This window comes from Phascolarctos cinereus, unplaced genomic scaffold (genome assembly GCF_003287225.1).
Source record: "Phascolarctos cinereus isolate Bilbo 61053 unplaced genomic scaffold, phaCin_HiC Scaffold_4;HRSCAF=312, whole genome shotgun sequence".
Taxonomy (NCBI): domain Eukaryota; kingdom Metazoa; phylum Chordata; class Mammalia; order Diprotodontia; family Phascolarctidae; genus Phascolarctos; species Phascolarctos cinereus.
Window position 1 is genome coordinate 676380574 of NW_027555847.1, and position 23968 is coordinate 676404541.

The window sequence follows — 23968 nt, forward strand, 5'->3', positions numbered from 1 at the left end:
CAGAATTAGAGGGATAAGTTATTGCTGCATTTCCGTGGTGCTTTTGGGTCTACAATCCACTTTCCACATAACCATATTGTGAACGAGGAAGTGCAAGAACTACAAAAGATGTTTAGTGACGTCAAGGTCATGTTAGTCAGTGGCTGTCAGACACGTGTCCCCCTGCCTCTCAAGGCCTGTTTGCCCTGAGCCAGGCTGCTGTGGGATGCCTGAGTCATCTGTCACATCAGCATTGTACACCACGTTGACCTTGCAGTGAGAGATAATTGGTGTGGAAATATTTTGAAAAGTACAGGTGTAAAGAACTGTTCATGGGGTAGGGCAGTGCCCCCTTTCCCTCACCATGGGACACTGATTAGTTCATTTGTTCATCATTTAAGCATTTACTAAACCCCTGCTTGGGCTAGGCCCTGGAGGCATACAAAGTTTATATAAGATATGGGCCCTGCCTTCATGGAGCTCACAATTCATACCATATTACATGATAAATGGATGGCAGAAGGGCAAAGTACTCTGCACTAACATCTGAAGAGAAAGGTCTTGGGAATCCAGGGTCAGAGAAAGTTTCCAGAAAAAGTGGCATTTGACTTGAATGTGAAAGGAGGAATCAAAATTCAACAGGCAGAGGAAAGTTTGAGCGTAACAGGCAAGCGGAATGACCGCAAAAGGAAGGGTTGGAAGGAGGGTTCAGAGAGGGCTTAGGCATAAATAAAGCAGGTGGGAGGAACTGAGGTGGGAGTGTTGGGAAGGCTGGATAACACTAGACTAAGAGGGACACAAAGGCTTTTAAACAGGACGTGACCAGAGTGATTTATAAGAGATCATTCTGGCAGTGGCATGGGTGGATTGGAGTTGGGAGATCCTAGGGGTTGAAATTCATACTTCCCACTAACTCAAAAGGCCTCCCTGTGAAAAAGGCGAGTTGAGTCTGAAGAAGCCTCTTAACTCCACTGCAACCCCATCCATTCAATCCAACATACTGAGTGCCTACTGTGCTGTTATCTTCCTCAACTTTGGGCCCACAGGTAGGTACATAGGAAGTTATACAAAGCAGTTCCTAGATGAGATTTCCAACTTGGGAGGTGGGGGAAGGTTCAGGAAAAGCCTTTGTGGGGCTCAGCGAGCCCTGGGCCTGTGCTTGGAAGGAAGCGGTGGATTCTAAGACTTGGAGGTGAGGAGAGGGTTGGTTCTGGATGTGGGGATGACCTATGCAAGTGCTTGGAAGCAGAAGCCCAAATATGAACATGCTGGCACTAGCTCATGTTCCCATTTGTAACCAGAGTCCTATGAAATGACACAAGGCAGGTGGGGAGCCATGTTGGGGAGGGCTTTAAAAGCCAGGCTGAGGATTTCTTTTTTAATCCTGGAGACAAGAAGGAGTCATTGAAAATGTGTGAGTAAGTAAAGAGTAAGTAAAATTTGTAAGATGTGGTCAAGTATATTTTAAGAAGTTCATTTTGGCAGCCGTGTAGATGGTGGCTTGAAAGAGGAGAACCTGAAATCGGGGAGGCGGGGAAATGTTCCGTACAGATTCTTTTATAGAAAACAGGGTTTTTTCTTTCAAAGTTTGAGATATCCAAAGTTGCTTTTGTTTATTGTGGTCATCACATAAATCATTCTCTTGATTTCACCTGGTACTTGACTAACTCTCCCACTTCTCTCAGCATCTGTATTAAACCTTCTCTTTCTTCCACAAGTTATTTACAACCTCTTCCCACTCTTTTCCAGTAGAGGACATCACAAAGTACTGAAAAAAATGAAGACCACAATCCTGAACTCTCTTTTCCCCAATTCTGTACAACACAGCCCCTCAATATTATCTCCCACTTTCTCCTCCATTGTTTCAGCCTTGGAGACATGGCCCTTTTCCTTTCAGGCAGATTACCCCCACGTCATCCACATCCATCAGGTTGTGCAAATGGGGCAACAGTGCCGTCGATCCCATCCCCTCCATGTCCAACAGAATACCCCTTGCATTAGCCCCTCTCTTTGATTCAGTCCCTCCTAATCCTGACTCCTTCCTTATTACTTACAAATAATACTGCATCGTCTCCAATCTTGATGAAACTTTAATTTGATACTATGGCCCCTCAAGTTACCATCATCCTCTTCCAGCGTCTTCCTCTCGAAGTCTGACTCCTACAAAGACCTGTTTACACTCACCATTTTCTCCTATCATATTCACTTCCCAGCCCCTTCTGGCTTACAACTTCATCACTTGACTGAAACGCTTTCTCCAAAGTTACAAGTGATCTATTAATTGCAAAAGCTGATGGCCTCTTCTCAGTACATATCATTCATCTCTTGTGCCATGTTGAGTAAGGGTGATCTCCATGTTTCCCTGGGTTCTTATGAAACTGTTTCTTCTCATTAGTCTTCAGGGGAGCAGCAGCATCCTTGTCCATCCCCTCCTCTGTGCAGATGTGTCCTTGGGCTACCTCTTTTTTTTGGGGGGGCAGTATTTGTCTTGGTTGTGATGGGAAGGAGATTATTGCAACAGTGATGAGATTACTGAGAGCCTGAACTAAGGTAAAAGGCACATGAGTAGGGAAAAGGGATGAGTTCAAGAGATGTTTTAGGAGTAAAACCAATGGAATTTGTCAACTGATGTGATATGGAGGAAGGAGAGGATAGAAGGGAGTGCCCAGGATGAATCTAAGGTTGCAAACTTGGGTGAATGGAAAGAAGGCAGTGCTTCAGACCCTTCAGAGGTGCCTTCTCTTTCTGCCTAATGTGTATACACACACACACACACACACACACACACGCATGCACACGCACGCATGCATGCACGCACGCACGCGCACCTTGGGTTTGGTACATGGTTCCATCTTGGAGTCCAGGCTGTGGGATTTGGAGTCTTGGATCTAGGTATCTGGAAGATGCTTGAGAGCAGCTGGTCTCATGGGTATTCATACCTGAGCTTAAGTCTTTCCCATTTCCCAGGGAAAACAAGCAGCCAAGCCCCACGAATACTGAACATTAATCATCCACTGTATGCGGAACACTAGAAGTGGAAGGAGATACACAGTTAAGAGAAGAGCTCTGTCCTGATGGAGTCCACAATATAGTCGTGAATATATACATTAGATGATAAATATATCATAAAAGTACAAAATGCTACACGAGTTACAAGGGACAAAATTATTCCAAAGCACAGGTGTCACGAAGACTTACTGGAGAAGCTGCTGTTTCAGTTGGGCTGTAAAGTGTGGGGCCAGAGAACAATCCAGGCATAGAGCAAACACTAAACAAAAGAAACAGAAAGGAAAGTACGGACCTTCATATGAAGACAGGCTAGAAGGGCCATGAAGAGCCTTAATGGCTAATGCACATTTCCCACCTTATGTGGTGTATCCCTGCAGCTAAGGCCTCAGCAGCTTCTCCACTCCTACCCTCAAAGACTAATACTCCAGACCTCTCCCTCACTAGAACATTAACTAGGGTGGAGTGACTGGGGGTTTGCCTCAGGGTACCAAATTTAGAGGGCACAGCTAGGTGGCACAGTGGATAGTGCACCAGGCCTGGAGTCAGGAAGACCTGTGTTCAGATTTGACCTCAGATAGCTGTGTGACCCTGGACATGTCACTTAACTCCATTTGCCTCAGTTTCCTCATCTGTAAAATGAACTGGAGAAGGAAATGGCAAACCATTCCAGTATCTTTGCCAAAAAAACCCAAATGGAGTCATAAAGAATTGGACACAACTAAAATAACTAAACCACCACCAAATTTAGAGAGGACTGCCCCCCCACACTCCTGCATATCTTTCCTTGGCTTCCAAAGTAACAGTTTCATGATACTGTTGCAGGGTCTCTTTCTCCAGCTCAGGGTTGAGTCTCACCCTTATTTCCTGTTGTTTGTCCCAAGGATACCATTTCTGAGTTGTAGCTCAGCCCTTTAGGACAGTCATCTTACTCCAGTGTTTAACCCAGTACCTGGCACACAGTAGGCATTTAATACGTGTTTGTTGACTTAACTACTTTGTCTCCATCAAGTTAATGAGGTGAGACTCAGGTAGTTCTTTTTTTTTTTTTAGGCAATTGGGGTAAAATGACTTGTCCAGGGTCACAACAGCTAGTAAGTGGCAAGTGTTTGGTCTGAGGCCAGATTTGAACTCAGGTCCTCCTGACTTCAGGGTTGGTACTCTGTCCATTGCACCACCTAGCTGGTAGTTGTTCTAGAGTGGGGGTTATTAACCTTGGATCCATGATTAAAAAAAAAAAAAGAAAAACTTTTGATTTCTACACAGTTGGTTTCCTTTGCAATCGTATGTTTTTTATTTTATACATTTAAAAACATGATTCTGAGAAGAGGGCCCTAGCTGTGTGACAGGCTGGTCTCAGAGCCTGTGTTTCCTCATTTATAAAGTGAAAGGAGGACTAGATTAATTTGCAAGGGCCTTTATAGCTCTAAAGTTCAATGATTATCCTTTCCTTCTGTCCAGGATTCTAGACTTTTTAAAGGCTTTTACATTCATTTTTGTTGATTCTTACCACACTCCCACAAGAGATACTCTTCTGACACATGAGAAAACTAAGGTCCAGAGAGAGGCCCCAGGTCATATGGTGAGCTCCTTCCAGCTTGGGGCAGCTTCCCCCAGACCAAAGCTTGTCAGCCTTTTCCGTGTCCTGAGCCCCTTAGAGGTAGGTCTGGTAAAAGGTCTGACTCCAAATCCGGTGGCCTTTGGGCAATGTCCCCCAGATCGAGTTTTTGGAAGGCCTGTAGTTTGGAGGATGAGGAGGCCAAGTGGGCGTTTTTATGGATGGGGCTAGAAATTGAGTGAAAGCCTGGAGTTGTAGTCCTGGCCTTGTCTAGGGAACCACAGCTGTGACTTAGCCTCGAGGATTCAGTGGTGATAGATGGGCCTTGAGTGGGCTTGAATGGCTTCTGCAGATGCTCCTGGCCACCAGTGACTTGGTGGAACCTGGGTTGGAAATCAAGGCCATCCTGACTCTAAGGCCCCACAGGCTCTGTATCCACTACTATCCTCTGCTGCCTTTCTCTTAGTCTAATTTCTTCCCCCAGCTAGGAGTGTTTAAGGAGGGAGAGAAATAGAAGAGCTGGAGAGGAGGGAAAGCAAAGGAAATCCACCCTGTCATGTGAACGTGACCTGACTGTGTGGTGCCTGCCTCCCTTCTCCTCCTTCAATAAGGCTTCACATACTGGGTGTCCTCACCCTCGGCCTGGTAACTATGAGAAACAAGATTCCTAGGGAATTGGAATGCTTAGATTAACTCCAGAAATACGCAGATAAAAGGTGATAAGTCGTGCATCGGAGAATAACTCCTGGTTTAGGGTCAGAGGACCCGGATTCGAGTTCCAGGCTCAGCCACTCACTACTTCTGTGACCTTGGGCAAATTGCTTAACTTCTCTGGCCTCAGTTTCCTCATCTGTAAAATGAGATTGGACTAGATAACTTCTAAGGCCTCTTTCTAGATCTAAATCGGTGAAAGGAGCCACTCTGGTGTCTACAGCATCAGCTTGGGGGGGGGGGATGGAGAAGGGCAAAGGCATTCCTGATCTGGACCTGGTTTTCTTTTCTGAAGGTACTCATCCTAGCCTGTTCATCAGTGCCCTGCCAGCTCTTTTCAGCTACCTTGAGATGGCCCCTCCTGCTATCTGGGGATGCTAGGACCAAGAGTTACCCTAAAGACCTCTCCTTCCCCTTCTGGCTGGCTGCCTTAGCTCCTTGGGCATCTGGACAGCATAAAGAATACTCTGAGGGGCAGCGAGGTGGCACAGTGGATAAAGCACCGGCCCTGGAGTCAGGAGGACCTGAGTTCAAATCCGGTCTCAGACACTTGACACTTACTGTGTGTCCCTGGGCAAGTCACTTAACCTCATTGCCTAGTAAAAAAGAAACCAAAAAAAAAAATTCCAAATTCTTTAATACTTTACAAAGTACTTTCCTTACAACAGTCCTTTGAGATGGGTAGATCAGAGATGAAACCTCACAGGTCATCTTGTACAAGCCTCTTATTGTACATGAGGGGACTGAGACCCAGAAAGATGAAATATGCCACTTTTTATAAAGGGGACCTGAACCCAAGTGAAGTGACTTGCTCAGGGTCACTGAGCTAACAGGGCTAGTAAGTGTCTGAGACAGGATTTGAACCCATGCCTTTCCTGACTCCAAGTCCAAAGTGCCTTCGGGAAAGACTTGGGTTCAAATCCTGCCTCCAAGTCCAGAATTCTTTCCATTGCACACACAATCTATACCATTTCTTCCCCTTTTCCCCAACCCACAAGGCTGAGGAAGGTTGGGAAGATTGCCTTAGGGAAGGAGAAATGGGTACACTTCCAAGTCAGAGGTCTCCCCCAGCAAGAGACGGTTTGATTCAGTATTTATTGAATGTGTAGCAACTAGGTGCTAAGGATACAAAAACCCAAAATGGTCAGCCCTCCAGGAGTTTACATCGTACTGAGGAAAAACAACATGTATGCATGTAAGAAAATACAAAATATATACAGAGTAAACCTACTAGATCTGATGTGAAGGGCACCGTGTTAACAATAGAAAGGGGTTTCCAGAAAGCATAATGGGAAGGTAGGAAGGATTGGAATAGGGCCTGGAGTTGCCATGGATGGGCCCGAAGACAGCAGAAAGTGGGGCTCATGGCAGGGGGCTTTGACCCAGGCAGCCTAAAATTCAGAATCAAGGATTCCTCATGGAGCCATAGAACAGCAGATCGGCACACCCTCCACAGTAGCAAAGGCAATAGGCATTGCATTGCATTATCAGTCCTTGAAAAAGAAGGTGAAGGGAAGAAGCGCTGCCCCTGGTCTTACCCACTGCTAAGGCAGAAGTCCTGTGGCCAGTCAGCTCAGAGAGGGGTGAGGCACTTCTGACATCCTCACCTTCAGCCTGAGATTCTCATTCTCTCTCTCTCTCTCTCTCTCTCTCTCTCTCTCTCTCTCTCTCTCTCTCTCTCTCTCTCTCTCTCATTCTCTCTCTCTCTCTCTCCCCCCCTCCCTTACCCTCTCCCTCTCCTTCTTTGCCTAAGGAAGGTAGGAGGAATGAGAGGCAGGGTGTTTTCGGAAGAGAGAAAGAACACAGAATCCTGGGTCTCCTTGGGGATCAGGACTACTCATGGGGTGTGGGGGGAGCCAAGTACAACCTCAGCCCCCACCCCACTGCCTCCTCTCAGTCTTCCTTTAGCATCCTAAATCTGGGTGGTGAGTAGGCAGGAAAGAACAGAGGATTCAGAAGCGAAAGAGGCCTTAGCATAAGATCACCTGCCCAGCCCCCTGATTTTACAGAAGGACAAACTGAGGCCCCAAAAGGGGAAGTAATCTGCACAAGTCTATACAGGTAGGAGGTTCAACAAAGGCTCTCTGCCACCAGATCAGGGTTTCTCTGCTTCAATCCACTACAACATTGTTCACTGGAATCTCTGGATCACAGCTGAACACATCTGGAACAGCTACAGGGACGCAACTGTTGGGCTGACCACAGACCCCTCAGACCCCAGGGACTACAAGGGGGCGGGGCCTCATCCTTGAAGATTAAGCAGGGGCAGGTGTCTCAGTTGCCATCAGCATCTGTGGGAACTTGGGGGGGGTGTATGTGGGTAGTATATGTATATGCTGTGATGTGTGTATATATGGTGTATGTATGTTGTGATGTGGGCATGCTGTAGCATGTGTGTATGTGTGTAATATGTATATATGGTATATGTGTGCTTTGTGTATGGTGTGGGGGGGAATGTATGTGTATGTTGTGTGCATATATATGGGTTGTGTGTGATTTGTATATGGTGTACTGTGTGTGTACGTATGCGTATATGTGGGGTGTGTGTATGTGTGTGATGTGTGCGTGTATATGGTCTGTGTATGGTGTGTGTGTATGTGTATGAGTGAAGCAAGCCCAGTGCATGGCTCAGCCCCTAGGGAGGAAAAGGAACCAGATGGCTTAGGCTGGAAGAGCGAGGAGAGGGAAAAGAATTCATGTGTGTCTGTGTCAGGGTGCCTGGGTATCTATCTGCGGGGTGTTTCCAGGGTCTTTTATGTCAGTGGGTGTGGCCTGTCGGTGCAGGTGTGTCTTCATTGTATTAGTGTGTGTGAGAGGGTAATAGCACAGAAGATAGGTTGTGTTTCTGTGCGTGTAGTATGCAATTGCTTGTGTCTCTGTGTGACACTGCCCATGGAAATCTGTTGAGTGCGTATTTATGTGTCGGTGTTTTTCAGCATTCATGGGGATCTGCTGCATTAATATTGGGTTTAGGTTTCTCTCCGTTGTCTGTCTTTCAGTGTGGGTGCTGTGTGAGATACACAACTCCCTCTGAGTACCTACCCCTTTCCTTTAGAGAGAGCCTCAGGCCTCATCTGAGGCTCCAGCTTCCTGCCCCTTATCTGGGGCTCAGAGATCCACACCCCAGGCTCTCCCCTCCCCCTCCACTTCCTTCTTTTCCCCCTCTGGCCAGGGCAGCCCCAAGACAGGGCCCTCAACGGCTAGTGATTGCCCAAGGGGTTAAGGAGGAAGGGACTCTGTGTGGGGAGAATTCTCTAAGTTGCTGAGGTACAGGAGGCAGTCCCTGATGGGGATGTAGGGCCCTGGAGATCTCCCAGTCCAGGAGTTCAATAGAGTGGCCCCAGCTGGCTTCTTGCAATTCATATTTTAGAATTTCAGCCCCAGCTTTGCTCTGAGCTCTTCTGAAGCTAGAACTGACAAGTAATATGAAGCTTCCCACACAGGGATTGCCTTCCAAACCTCCACTGACCATTTGATGTTCTGTGGGCCTTTCCAATTCTGATGCTCTATGTTCCAAGGCCTAACATTCTGTGTTCTAAGGTCCTTGTCTGCCCTGACCTTCTGTGTTCTAAGGCCCTTCCCAGCTTTGATGTTCTCTGTGCAGTGTCTGATATTCTCAACAAATATTTATTATGAAATGCCTCAAGGCCCACCCAAAAGGAGCTTCCATTTTACTGCAGGGAGGATACAGCATGTGTACAGAGAAAGCAAATAGAAATAATCACCTAACAACTGGGGGGATCTGGGAAGGCTTCTTGTAGGAGGTGACCCCAGAGCTGACCCTTAAAGAAAACCAAGGATGTAAGAGGTGTGGGTGGGGAGACAGGCCTTATCTAGGAATGGGGGACAGACAGAGAGAAGAATGGGTATCACAAGGTTGAGGAACAGCTGGTAGTCCAGTTTGGCTGGGAAGCAGAGATCTGAAAAATGGGGCAGATCCAGATTATGCTGGGTTTTTAATGCCAGGCTGGGAAATTGTGTATTTTATCCTCAGAAGCAAGGTGGCCATTTTGGATTTTGGGCAGGATGATGCCATAGTTAACCCTGTGTCTTAGGAAGATTCTCTTGGGGGCTGTGCAGAGGCTGGGTTAGAGGGGAGAGGGATTGGAATCAGGGAAGTGGATTAGGAGGTCACTCAAAGAGCTCACATGAAAGTGAGGAGGGGCTAAGCTAGAGTGGTGGCTATGTGTGCCATGAGCAGAGGGGGCAAATGCAAGATCTTGGTAGAACTGATAAAGTCTGTCAACCGATTGGAGGAAGGGAGAAGGGAGAGGAAAGAGGCAGGAATGACTCCAAGGCTGGGAGTCTGAGAGACTAAAAGGATGATGGTTCCCTCAGCAGCAAGAGGGAAGATTGGAGGACTGGGCTTAGCATTTAGGTGGGAAGATAATGAATTCGGCTTCAGACATGATGAGGCTGAGATTAAGACGGGGCTATCTAGGTGGAAATGTCCAGCAGATAGTTGGAGATGTGGGACTGAAATGCAGGCAAGAAACCTGAAGCTGCCTGTATTTGGATCTGCATAAAATTAGGTGAGAACCCACAGGAGCAGATAAAATCACTCAGAGAAAAAAGGGCCCCAAAAAAGAGCACTGGAGAACACCCATAGCAAGAGGGCAGGAAATAGATAAGGATTCCAAAGTGAGAATGGAGATAAGGACCTAGGAGAAATAAGCATCACTGGAGCCAAAGGAGGAAAAAGTATCTGGAAGGTGTGAGCCAGTGGTCAGCTGTGTCAGAAGTTGGGAGAAGCTGGATAGGGACTGAGGAAAGGCCACTGGAACTGAACCGTTAAAAGACACCAATAAGCTTGGAGTGGCAGTGGAATGTGGAGTTAGGAAGCCACGCCAGGAAACAGAGAAGGGAATGGGCTGCTACTGTAAAGAACCTTTTCTAGGAGTTTGGCTGTTCAAGGGAAGAGAGATATGAGAAGAGTTTGATGGGATGTTGTTGTTATTTGTCCTTCATTCTCGAAGAGGACCATGACCTCAGGAGGCGATGCCATGACAAGCGAGTGAATTGGATTTAAGTGAGGCAGGGCTGTGCAAAGGCACCAGCCTCACCTTCTCATCCAGAGCCCTCTAGGGCCGGTGGTGAGATACAGGTCAGGATGACTGAACATGGCCCCACGTGCAGCGGGAGACCTTGGCCTTTTTAAGCTAGGTCTTTAACAGGCCTTAGTTTGACCGAGGCAATGCCTATCCCGTGATTAAGGCTAGGTAAGAAATGGGCAGAGAATGGAGAGGGAAAGATGCTCAGGATTTCTGGCCAAAACAGAAACAATTGCTATTTATATTCACTGTGAGACAATCGTGACCCAAACAGTGACCAAGTGGGGCTTGGCCTGGGACCTATTGTTGGTCAATCAATGAGAGCCAGAGTGATTTGGAAGCTGTCTCTGACCACTAGCCTATCAGCTCTTGAGGCAAAGACAGCACTTGTCTATGTATAACCATCAATAATCAGGACCCAGAAAACCATTATTCGCCTGGGCTCCCACCTTACCTTTCTTGCTGTACCTAATTCACCATTCCCTGAACATGTGTTCAGTTCAATTCATCAGGTATTTATTAAATATCTATCATGTGCTAGGCCCTTGGTGAGATGCTGAAGATACTGGGACAAAACCCTGTGCCCCAAAGTGTCCATTCTACTGGAATTCCTCTACTACATCTCACCTTGCCCTTTGCTCATACTAGTCCCTCCACCAGAGGTGTGCTCTCTCCTCTCCTCCTCCTATTCAAATCCTCCCCATCTGTCCAGTGGGATCAGTTTCTTTGTCTAATGTTTTTGCCCATGGTAGTAAAGCTTCTCTTAAACTGCTGGATGATTGGTCTTTGCAATGAGAGGCTTGAGGGGATGGCTGAATCACGTGAAGAATTTTTTTAAAGTGAGAGAGTCATATATGTTTGTGGGTGGTCAGAGAAGGCATTACAAAAGGAAAGCTTGAAGGAGAGAGAGAGAGGTAGGGGGAAAGGAGATGGTCAACTAGAAAAAGCCGACACTTGTGTCTCCTTCCTTCCCTCTCACTCACTTCCTCAACTCTTGACGATCTGCTTTCTGTTAGCTCCACTCCGTTCGGCTCCACAAAAGCTGTTCTCTCCAAGGTTACCAGTGATCTCTTTTAATGGACAAAGCTGATAGCTTTTCCTTCATCTCCATCCTCCTTGATCTCTCTGCATTATATGACACGACTGACCACCCCCCATTTCCAGATACTCTTCTCTCCCTTAGTTTTCACCCCACAGCTGTTCCCACCGATTGCTGCCTTTTTTCTCCATCTGACTGGGCCTTCTCAGTCTCCTCTGCTGGCTCATCACCTATCTCATGACTCTTAACTTCGGGCTTCCTGAAGGCTCTGTCTTGGGCCCTCTCATATTCTATTTATCTAGCCTGTCTCAGTCATCAGTATGGTTCTGCTCCTCTCACGTGATATTGGACTTAACTTCTCCAAATGTTATGTCTACTCAGTGCCCTGGAAGGTGCTTGGATTCCAGGTTTGTTTTTCATATTGTCCTCCCAAAGGTAGTTATTGTGTACATCAAACTTTTGATAAATGTTTGTGGAATTAAATGGGATAGAATGAGTTTAAATATCATTTCTATGCAGATTGACAAATCTATGCATCCATCCCTAATCTCTCCCTCTTCAACTCCCAATCTTATATCTCTGGTTGCCTGCTAGACACCTGAATACCCCATCTTATTAAAAAAAATTGGATATCTTTTGTTTTTCTATCCAATCCATTCTCTCAATAGCTGCAAAAGTGATTTGTCTAAAGCAAAGGTCTGACCATGGTACCTCCCTCCTCAATAAAGTCCAGTGGCTCCCCATTATTTCTGAGACCAAATATAAACTCTTCATTTGGTATTTAATGCTCTTCACAATCTGGCCCCCCAAAACCTTTGGAATCTTTTTGCACATTGATCCTTTCCACATACTGTCTGGTCCAGCTGTACTGGCCTACTTGCTATTCTGCACACAGGATGCTCCATTTCCCACCTCTGGGCTTTTGCACTAGCTGTCCCCCATGCCTGGAATGCCCTCCTTTCTCATCTTTGCCTCTTAGAATCCCCCTAGTTTTCTTCAAGACTCAGCTAAGGTGCCATTTCCTACATGAGGCCTTTCCAGAGCTCCCAGATGCTAGTGCTTCCTCCCAAATTTATTCTATTTGTTTTGCACATACTTAAATGTGAACATAGTTTCCCCTAACAGACTGTCATCTCCCTGAGGGCAGGGACTATTTCATTTTGTCCTTGTATCTCCAGCATGGAACACAGTGCCTGGCACACAGCAGTCAATAAGTGAAAGCTTGTTGACAGATTGGGTAATTACATTCTCCATCCTAAGAACCATCACTTATAACAGAAAACAAAAGAGAGAGGTCTATACAGTCATTCAAGAAACCAACCAGCACATCACCCAAGTCCAACAGCACCTGCTGTCCTGGCTCCCACATATCCTGATAGTGGAACCATGGCCCTTCAGTGTGCCTACTTTGAAAAAAGAAGGGAAGGATATGCATTCTTTTACCTCTTCTTTGGGACCAAACTTAAGCATCCAGAATTCAATTTCTCTTTTTTTCTATTATTATTATTTCCATTTCCATTGTTGTGACAATTACATACATCTTTTTCCTGGTTCTGCTTATTTCACTTTGCATCAGTTCACATAAGCTTTCCCATTGCTTCCTGTGTTCTTCACAGGCATCATTTTTTATGGCTTGGTACTATTCTTGGGCTCAAAGATCACTGCAGAAGGTGACTACAGCCCTGAAATTAAAGATGCTTCCTCCTTGGAAGGAAAGCCATGGCAAATCTGGACAGCATACTAAAAATCAGAGACCTGATCTTGCCTACAAAGGTCCATTATAGTCAGAGCTATGGTTTTTCCAGTAGCAATGTATGGCTGTGAGAGTTGGACTATAAGGGAAACTGAGTGCCACAGAATCGACGCTTTCAAATTGTGGTGCTAGAGAAGACTTTTCAGAGTCCCTTGGATAGCAAGGAGTTCAAGTCAGTCAGTACTTAAAGAAATTAATTCAGACTATTCACTCAAAAGTCAAATACCGAAGCTTAAATACTTTGGCCACATAATGAGAAGATGGGATTCATTGGAAAAGACTGATGTTGAGGAAGACTGAAGGCAAAAGGAAAAGGGGACAGCTGAGGATGACATGGATGGACAGTGTCAAGAAGCAATGAACATGAGCTTGGACAGACTTTGAGAGATAGTGGAGGATGAAAGGGCCTGGTGTGCCATGGAGTCACGAAGAGTCAAACATGACTGAACGCTAACAATATTAGATCACCTTCACATGCCACACTTTGTTAAGCCATCTCCTGATGGTCAATGGGCATCTACTTTGTTTCTATTCTTTGCTGCTACTAAAAATGCTGCTATAAAAATCTGGATGTATAAGGACCTTTTTTTTTGCCCCTTCTATTATCAAACTGCTTAGGGTATATGCCTAGCATATACAGGTCAAAGGGCAGGGACGTTTTAGTCACTTCATCAGTGCAGCTCCATGTGGCTCCCTCCCCAGTTCAGCACTCTTAGGTTTGCAAGATGTGTACCCAGGGTGTTCACTACTTCTCTTTCAGGGTTCCCAAGTTATTCTGTGGTTCCAGACTCCTAAAACTATAGCTCTCAAGTCTACAAATGAACTTACCTTTATGATAATGATTGTTATTGTTAATATTTATCATAATAATAGTTACCTGGTTAAAGAAAACTGACTCAAAGAAGAGGCATTTACTAAAATGGCATATAATAAAAGCAATAGCTATAAAACACTGTTCCCCTCCCCAAATCTGAGAGGTAGATGCTGTTATTATCCCCATTTTGCAGTTGAGGAAATTGAGACAAAGAGGTGAAATGACTTGCCCAGGGTCACACAGCTAGATTGGCTGTATCTAAACTCAGATCTTCCTAAGATACAATAGGCTGAGCTAACTGGACATCCACAGTAAAGCTGATGCCCTTTTGGTGAATCCCTGGGTAGCTGGAGGCACCAGGCTGTTTAAGGAGGGGCAAACTGACTCAGGTGGGAAGTAGAGCAGATTAAAGCTTCTGTGCTGATCGACCGTGGGTTTGGACCAGTGTGTCTCCAGACTCAGGGAACTAGGGAGACCTAGTGTCCAAAAAATCAAAAAAAGGAGAGAAGATTGTCTGGTGTAAACCCACAGAGTTACTGGATGTGAGTGTCAAAGGGGAGGGCTGAAAGTGGAAGTGAGGAAGCAGGGGAAGTCTATTTTGCTCTTTCTGATGGTTCAGCGGGGCTCTCAAGGGACATGAGAGAAGGAACACTCAATACTGCAGAGAGCGACCTAGGATCTTCAGGCTCTGAGAGACACAGCCTGGTTTCCATGAGCTCATGAAATGGAAAAATGATGAGAGGAAAAGGTCGAGGGTGAAGGGGTCTTAAGTTCCCTCAGCCTCAGCCATTCTAGAGTCTGTTCCAGCCACTTTTCAGCTCTTCCATTCTTTGTTTACAGGATCATAGAGTTGGGGTTAGAAGGGAGACAAAAGGCCATTTAGGCCAAGCCCCTCATTTTAAAGATGAGGCTAAGTGACTTGTCCAAGGTTACACAAATAGTAACAGAGCCAGGATTTGAACCCAGGTCCCGTGACTCTAAATCCCCCACTCCTACTACGATGCCACAACTGCCTCCCATTTAAATCCTTTCTACGTCTGCCATTCCATGCTCTAAGGGCCCACACAGCTCAAATGTTCTGTTTTATGTTCTACAGTCTTCACCTCAGGCATTCTGTGTTCTTTTATTTATTTTTATTTATTTTTAATCTTTATTTTCAGTTCCAAATTCTCTCCCTCTCTCCACCCCTCCTCTCCCCCCATCCACTGAGAAAGCAAGAAATTCAATTCTCATTATACAAATGAAGTCATGACATTCTCTGTTTTAAGGGCCCTCCCAGTTCTCACATCCTGTGTTTTAAGGGCCCTCCTAGCTCTGATATTCTCTGTTTTAAGGGCACTCCCAGTTCTGATATTCTGGGTTCTAAGGGCCCTCCCAGCTTATTGGGTTCTAAGCTCCCTCCCTCCCCCTGCCAGTTCTCACATCCTATGTTCTAAGGGCCCTCTACCAATGACAGTCTGTTCTAAGGACCCTTCCAGCTCTGATATTCTGTGTTCTAAAGTCCCTTTAAGCTCTGACATTCTCTGTTCTAAAGTTCTTCCCAGGCCTGTTCCAGTGGAGAATTAGATAATTAAAGTAAATTCTTAAGAGCCATTTGTCTATTCCAAATTTTCTACTTAAAAGTTAAGACATATCTGTATATTTTAAGACCATCAATCTAAAAGGAAAGTTTCTAAAGAATACATTCAAATATGTTGGATACATTTTATGGCAATATACATTTGAATTTAATCTCATTCTCATTACTCCTTTTCCAATGAGGGAATGGGACTGAGGGGCATATGTAGACATTAAAAATGGAAATGTTGAACTGCCCTCATTAAAACCAAAGATACCAGTTACAAACAAGGTATGAAACTATTTGTCCACCATAAAGATGACACTTTTAAGTTAATGGAATTCCCAAAATAGGAGTCGATAAAATATTATTAGTGTTGTTTGTTTTTTTTTCTTTTTAGGCAATTGAGGTTAAGTGACTTGCCCAGGGTCACACAGCTAGTAAGTGTTTGGTCTGAGGCCACATTTGAACTCAGGTCCTCCTGACTTCAGGGATGGTGCTCTACCCACTGTGCCACCTAGCTGCCCCCTGATAAAATATTATTAGTGAAAAAATAATAATAATAAAGTTCCTCCCAGCTCTGACATTCTAAGTAAAGGTCTAGGACTCCTTCCAAGACATCCACAAGATGGGAAGGTTTGCCCTCTGGTGGCCACCCTGGGAGAAATGGCCATTGCACAGGCTGGCCTAGGAGTCTGGGATGGGGGTGGGAGGATGCTCTGTCCTAAGAAGCAGAGAAACAAAGTACTGAATAGAGAGAAAAGCAACAAGGACCAAGTACCAACCAGGAAGCAGAATGGACTCCCACCTCAGTCCATGAGGGGTACACTATCTCCCTATTCCTCAACAGGCAAGAGTGATGCTATAGGTCATGCTTAGCTCCTAGTAAGTGCTCAATAAATGCTTCCTGCTTGATTACTTGTTCTATGAAGCAGCCAGGGACCTTAACTCTGGGGTTCAGACCCACTGTGGTCTCAGAGGGGGTCCTTCCCCAACCCCCACACATGGACATCTGGCAGAAGCCTGGACCGGAGGAGGAGGGGGGCGAAGAGGAAGAGGAGGAGGGAGGGGAAGAGGAAGAAGAGGAGGGGGGAGCAGAGGAAGAGGAGGAGGGAGGGGAAGAGGAAGAAGAGGAGGAAGAGAAGGAAGAGGAAAGCCAAGCCTCCCTGCCCAGGGCAGTCTAGCCAGTAGTTTAACATTTCTAACAATGACTAACAATCTCTGGAATTGTAGGATCACAGATTTAGAGCAGAAAGGGATTTTAGGAGCCCTTGAGTCCAACCATCTTCTTTTACAGATGAGGAAACTGAGACTCAGATAAGTATTTAAGGGCATAAAATGCTATGGAAATACCAGGCATTGTGGCTTGCCTAAAGTCACGTAGCTACTGATTCAGGCAGGATTTGAACCTGTCTTCCTGATGCTATGTCATACTCTATCCATTTTGACACTTTGCTTCCTGAGTCTTAAAGGCTCCTCCCCAAATTTCTGCTTTATACTTAGCTCTCCTCTCTGCTCAAGAAGCTATGGTGGTTCCCATCTTGACCCTAAGATAAAACACAGACTCCTCCGTTTGGCTTTTTTTTTTTTTAAGGCAATTGGGGTTAAGTGACTTGCCCAGGGTCACACAGCTAGTAAGTGTCAAGTGTTTGGTCTGAGGCTGGATTTGAACTCAGGTCTTCCTGACTTCCGGGCCGGTGCTCTATCCACTGTGTAACCAAGCTGCAAGGCGCCCCCCCCTCCTCCCCCAGGTAGGCTTTTAAAGGCCTTCTAACCTGACTCAGTCTTGCTCTGCTCTCCTGAATGGTGACTCCCAAGCCTCCCAAAATTCCCAGCTCAACTGTCTCTGGGCTTCTCTGCCTCCCCACCCCTTCCAGCTTCCCTCTATATATTGTCTGTCCCCCTTAAAATGTTAATTGCTTGAGAGCAGAGATTGATTATCTTTGCTTTTATTTTTATCCCTAGTGTTTAAAACGGCGCCTGAAATATAGTGTTCTCTCTCTCTCTCTCTCTCCATCTCTTAAACACAACTCCCCCTTCAGAACTCTATATTCCACTCAAACTGGACTACCTGTCATTCCATTTGCAGTCTGTCCTTCATGCCTGACATAGGTTCACTCTGGTGGTTAGATTATTGGGCCTTGGAGTCAAAAAGTCTTGAATTCAAATCCAGCCTCAGACACTTACCAGCTCTGTGACCCTGGGCAAGTTACTTAACCTGTCTGCCTCAGTTTCTTCATCTGCAAAATGAGGATAATAATAGTACCTAATCTCAAGATTTGGTGGATTCTAGGAGGTAAGAAGAGAGGCCTTAGAAGCTACCTAGTCTTCACCTCCCTCTCCATCTTCTTGAATCCCTAGTTTTCATCCAGCAGCTGCTCAAGCACCATTTCCTACAGGCCTAGCCCTGATCCTACCTCCAGCCATGAAGAAATGACTTTGTATCTGTTTTGCATGTATTCTGCATTTATTTTTCTATATGCCTGCTACAATGTTGTTTCATCTCCAACAGGATGTAAGTTCCTTGAAGAAGCCCAGTTGAATTGGTCATAAAGTGCTGAACCAGAAGCCTCAGACTTAGGAGTCAAGGGACCCGAGTTCAAATTCCATCCCTGAATGCTGCCCTCACAAAGTCACTACACCGTGGGTGCCCTTAGACCCACTGATCCCACGCTTAGGCCTCTACCCTAAAGAGATGCAAGAATGAGGAAAAGGACCCTCGTGTGCAGAAATATTTATAGCAGCTCTTTTTGTGCTGGCAAAGAACTGGAAACCGAGGGGCTGCCCATCTGTTGGGGAATGGCTAAGCAAATCTTGATACAGGAATGTAATGGAATATTACAGTGTCATAAAAAATGACGAAATGGCCAGTTTCAGAGGAATCTGGGAAAACCTCTATGAACTGATGCCGAATGAAATGAATAAAAGCAGAACAATTTAGACAATGACAACAACACCGTAGGGGGAAATAACTTTGAAAGGCTTTAGAATGGTTATTGATGCAATGACCAACTATTGGCCCAGAGGAGCAAAGATGAGACACACCAGCCACCTCTTTGGCAGGAATCAGACAGGTGATGACACGAAAATGCGGAATGAAACATGACATTTTTGGACGTGGCCAATGTGGGAATTTGCTTGGCTGGGCTAGGCATGTTTGTTTTGAGTGTTTTATTTTTAATTATTTTGTTGTTGTTGTTCAATAAGGGATGGGAGTGGTAAGGAGAAATAATAAATTTGTATAAAACATGAATAAAAGAGTCCAGCTCTTGGGCAAATCACTTAACCTTTTAGGGTCACAGTTTCCCTGTGCAGAGTGAAAGAGCTGAACTAAATGACATCTGAGGTCCCTTGTACCTTTAGGCTTTGGGCAGTTATAGTTTCAGGTTTTGTCCTTGTATCCTCAGCACCAAGCATAGTATTTGGCACATAGTAGGGCCTTAAAACATATTTGTTGAATGAATGAGAAGGTAGAAAGAGTGTTTGGACCTTGAACTCAGAAGACCTGAGTGTGGGTCAGCTTACAGCTTGGGCAACTCACTTCACCCATTTACTTCAGTTATCTCATCTGTAAAATGGGGATAATAATATCAGTAACTACCTATAGTTGAGATGGTTGGACAAAAAAACACTTTTCAAGTCTTAAGGGACTGAAGAAATGTCAGTTATCTGTATACATGCATGTACATGTTGAGACAGTCCTTCAGAAGGATGTATGTGCATTCACACCCGTGGCAGACAAAAATAAATAGTCTGGGACATCCTCATAAGTAACTGTGTAAATGATCATGTAATCAAGCATATGTGCATACTCCAGACAAATGTAAGATAATAGATGATATCTCTATGGCGGCTTGTAAGGTTTAAACTTCTTCACAATCATCTTGTGAGGTAGGTATTATAAGTATCCCCACTTTATGGATGAAGGCATCTATAAACTAGGGATACTTACAACATCTCAGAGAGGGGGAGTTAACATAATCCAAAGTATGTAAACTTCTGAACTAGGATTCTAACTCAGGCCTTCAGACTCTAAATTCAATCTTCTTTTCCTAACACCAATATTGCCTCTGCCAAGAATCTGGAGGGGGGGGGACCTAATAAATGCAAATACTACAGACTTAGGATATGCCACCCATTTCAGGCTAACATGGCCACACCTTAGTTAGATCACCCCAATTTAATTCCATAATCTGGAACACATGTACTGGAAGCCACTTCCCAGGTCTCTTACCCTACCCTGCCCAGTCATGGGTCATCTGCCCACCCTGGGGAATTCCTTAGTGTTTCCTCAGGTGAACTTGAAGCCACCAGCTGGCCCTGACCTCCAACCTCTCCCTGGCTGTAGGCTGTTTGAGAAGCTGGAGATTAAGATGACAGCTTGAAACCTCTTAAGATGACAGCCCTTAACCTCTTCAGTGCTGGTCCCGAGTGGGTCAGCAATGACGGGCTAGGGAAGGTAATCAGGGTATTTCTCTTAGATGTAATTGACCAGGCCTCTATTAAGACACTGTGCTAGACAGGCCCCTGGGACACCGAGCCAAAAACATTAGGTCTTGACCTCAAGGACCTTACCTTAGGGCTAGATGGGGGACACTGAGCTGGGGGAACCTGTGCCCTTTCATTTAATCTCTCTGGAAGTGAGACAACAGTCTCCACGCATGAAATAAATTTCATAAATTTCAGTCTGGGCCCTAGGGACCCCAGAAAGACACCCTCATTTACTGATGAGGAAACAGACCCAGGAAGCAAGCTATTTACTTACACAGGTAGCAGTGGGTGGGGAACATTTATTAAGCACCTGCTGTGTACCACACACCCATGCTAAGTGCTTTACAAATATTCTTGCATTTGAGGAAGGCAGTGTAGAACCATGGAAAGAGCACTTAACTTTGGAGGCAAAGGGTTCAAATACTGCCTTTAATGCTTCCTATCACAGAAATAGTCCGGAGCCTCAATGAGCTTCCATTTTATTGGGAGAAACAAGATGTGAACCTGTATGCCTAGATGTACACCAAGTCAACAGCAGATCATTTGGGAGAGGAGGACACCAGCAGCTGAGGGGATTGGCAGAGACCTCTTGTGGGGGGTGGCCTTAAGCTGAGCTCTGAAGGAGTCTAGGAATTCTAGTTACGATTTATAGAGCACTTTGAGCTTTGCAGGTGGTGAGGAGGAGGACACTGAAGGTGCTCTATAGCAGCAGAAAGAATGTCTGATCTGGAATGAGGGGCCCCAGGTACAAACCCCAACCCCACTTCCACGGGCACTATCTGGTCCCTTGCAAATCCGTGGATACCTCCCTCAATTTCCTCAAGCAGGCTGGACTAGATGGCTTCAGAGTTCATCAGGTCTAGAAACCTATGAACTGAGTTCAAATCCAGCCTCTGAAATTTACTGGCCACAGGGCAAGTCACTTAAACCCTCTGACTGCCAGTTCCTTCACTGGTGAAATGAGGCCTATAGATGCTACCTTATAGTGTTGTTATGAGGCTAAAATGAAACATGGTAGGTAAAGTGCTTTGTAAATTTTAAAGTCCTATATAAATGTTGGTTATTTATTACAGAAATGTGAATTACTAATTTTTCCTTGCTTGGAGATCAAGGAGTTAGAGCCTGGCATGGCCGCTATGGAGATAAGAGTCAAAATGGGCCCACAGAAAACAGCAAAAAATTTCTCACAGCAAAACAAAATATCCTCCCCCACCCCCACCCCTCCAATTACCCAAGTCAGATGCTTTGTCCACATAGCCAAGGCACAGGAAGGCAAGATGTGAGGAAGCACAGAGGAAAAACTGCAGACAGTATTATGAGGGGTTCAAAGGAGGACCTGGGGGGAATCAGGACAGACTTATCAGAGGAGATGGCACTGGTACTGGGCCTTAAAGGAAGTCTGGAGGATTTCTATAGGCAAAGAAGGTGGGTGGGAGGCAATTCCAGGGATTGGGAAATGGCGGGTGTGAAGATGGGAGGTGAGAAATTAGAGGAGCAGGAGCCTCTGATGAGGATGAGGAGCTAAGAAGCATCCAGCTAGGTGAAGAGAGAACTGGGCTGTTTCTTCAATTATACCTCAAGGAAGCTGGACTGGATGAATGCTCACTCAAGTCTCTTTCCATCTATAAATCTACAATCCCATGAGTCCAAGACTTAGGGCAAGAGCCTTTGCTTCAGAATGAGGGGGACTGGACCATCAGAGATTCCTTCCAACTCTGATCTGCTGTAATTCTATGACTGACTAGGTGAGAACAGGAAGGCAGGTTTGTAGGGCAGGCTTGGAAGGCCCTGAATGCCATGGACATCTGCCCAAGCCACCTAGAACTTAGTCACACCATTCATTCCTTTATTCCTTTCACTTAGCATTTAATTGAGAGCTTGCTATGTGCCCAGATCCCTTTGGAACATTGCCCTGAATGACCAGGGCCTAAGGGGGAAGAGGGGTAGGAGGTGAGATAGACTTGCTAGAACACAGAGCAAGACCTAGAAGGCCATTGGAATTAGGTCACATAAAATATTAGAGGGCAGCTAGGAGGATCAGCAGATTGAGGGCCAGGCCTGGAGTCTGGAAGACCTGAGTTCAAATCTAGCCTCAGACACTTACTAACTGTAAGACCCTGGGCAAGTCACTTCACCCTGTTTGCCTCAGTTTTCTCATCTGTAGAATGAACTAGGGGCAGCTAGGTGGCGCAGTGGACAGAACATCAGCCCTGAGTTCAAATTTGGCCTCCGACCAAAACACTTGACACTTACTAGCTGTGTGATCCTGGACAAGTCACTTAACTCCAATTGCCTAAAATAATAAGAATAAGAATAAGAAGAATGAACGGGAGAAGAAAATGGCAAACCACTTCAGTATCTTTGCCAAGAAGAAGCCAAATGGGGTCATGAAGAGTTGGATAGGACTGAAAACGACTAAACAACAACAAAAATATTGGTGGAAAGAACCTTGGACCATAGATTGTCAAGGCTGTATAAAATATAAGGTAGCAGAGTAGAAAGCGCCCTTAGGACACAGAGTGTCAAAACAGGAAGGAACCTCAGAGGCCATGTTTTACAGATGAGAATACTGAGGCTCAGCGTGGTTAAGTGATTTGTTCAGGATAACAAAGGGAGTAGAATATCTGCATTCAAACCCAGCTCCTTAGACTCTAAATTCAGGCTTCTACTATACCATTCTGAGGGACCTTAGAAGATACAATAGACTGCCAGAGCTGGAAGGGCTCTCGGAACACAGATCCCAGGATGACAGAACTGGAAGAGACTTTAGGATGTGGAAAATCCAAAATGGAAGGGGTTTGCAGAGATCATCTAACTCTCCTCCTTCATTTGGCAAGTAGGGAAACTGAGGATCAAGAAGGGAGTATATCTGCTCAAAGTCAGTGAGTCAGGGACAAAGCAGCAGTCGAATCTAGACGTAGTTGACGAAACAACTAGAGGACAGTATTTCATTCACCCCCAGGCAACAGAAATCTTATAGGACTTCAGTGAATGTTATGTGCCCACTGGAGAGCTGTGGCTTAAGCCTGGAACTCTGAAGCAGGTGGTACCAGGTGGCTCTCAACGAGGTTAGGTAAGAAGATAAGCAATGATGGTACCCAGCCTCTCCACCTTGGCGCTTGGGTAAGAGCTTTGGCTGTCGGGAGTGTGGTAGACTGGGAGAAGGCTTGTGAGGGCTATCTCTTGGGGCGTCTGGGTGTAAATGCTATGGTGACTCCCACCATAATTTTCCATGCCAAGGTTCCTGTGATCCTTAACGACCCTAATCAGCCATCCCATACACCCTCACCTACTCACTCGGCTCCAACTTGCTCTGCGGAGGGATGAGGAGGGGCGTCTCGGTTGGAAAGGCTCGGAACTGGATACAGTCAGGAATGGGGGGAATGAACCCCTTCAGGGCCAATAAAGGGGGGATTCCATTCACCCGCCTGGCCAATGGGGGAATTCCATTCACTCTCCTGACCAATAAGGGGAGGGTTCCATTTACCCTCACGGTCATTGTAGCGCCCCCCTTCCCCATTTACTTTTTGGGAGCGGGGTAGCGGTGGTGGAAAGAACTCTCAGCTTCAGGGGCTAGAAAATACTTCCCAAAGCCCTAGGCGTGGGCGAGGGAAACAAGCAAGCATCTCCAAAAAGAGGCAGGGTCAGACTAGGTTTTGGCGATTCCGGGCCGGGGATGGGGGCCGGGGGTGAGGAAGGGGAGGAAAAGGAGGTCAGAGCCAGGCTGGGGTCTGAATTGAGATGGTGGGGGATGGCCTGAGTGGAGGAGGGGAACAGAGAGGGAATAAGCCCGATGAAGTGGAGAGGAGGAGCAGTTAAGGGGTGGAGGTGCCAGCCTGAGAAGGGGGAAGGGCCAGTGCCCAGGGGACGAGGGGGGGAGGGGGACACCGCCCTACAAGCCAAGAGGGAGGCAGGGGGGAGGGGAAGGGGCACCGCCCCACAAAGGGGGAGGGGCAGTGCCCAGCGAGGGGGTGGGGCATGGCCTCTGGAGGAGGGAAATTATGGGGG

General features: G+C 46.0%; 1 long non-coding RNA gene across 2 annotated transcripts; it reads right to left on the bottom strand.

The window, feature by feature from the left end:
* Positions 1-1391: 1391 nt before the first annotated feature.
* Positions 1392-23831, bottom strand: LOC110223436 (uncharacterized). 2 transcript variants are annotated; one of them, XR_002328695.2, is made up of 3 exons: positions 23250-23831; positions 2808-3007; positions 1392-1747 (listed from the first exon to the last, which is right to left on the bottom strand). It is a non-coding gene; the product is annotated as an uncharacterized LOC110223436 (long non-coding RNA). The 2 variants fall into 2 exon arrangements; XR_002328692.2 differs by having other exon boundaries at positions 1394-1747; positions 23258-23829.
* Between the last annotated feature and the right edge of the window lie 137 nt (positions 23832-23968).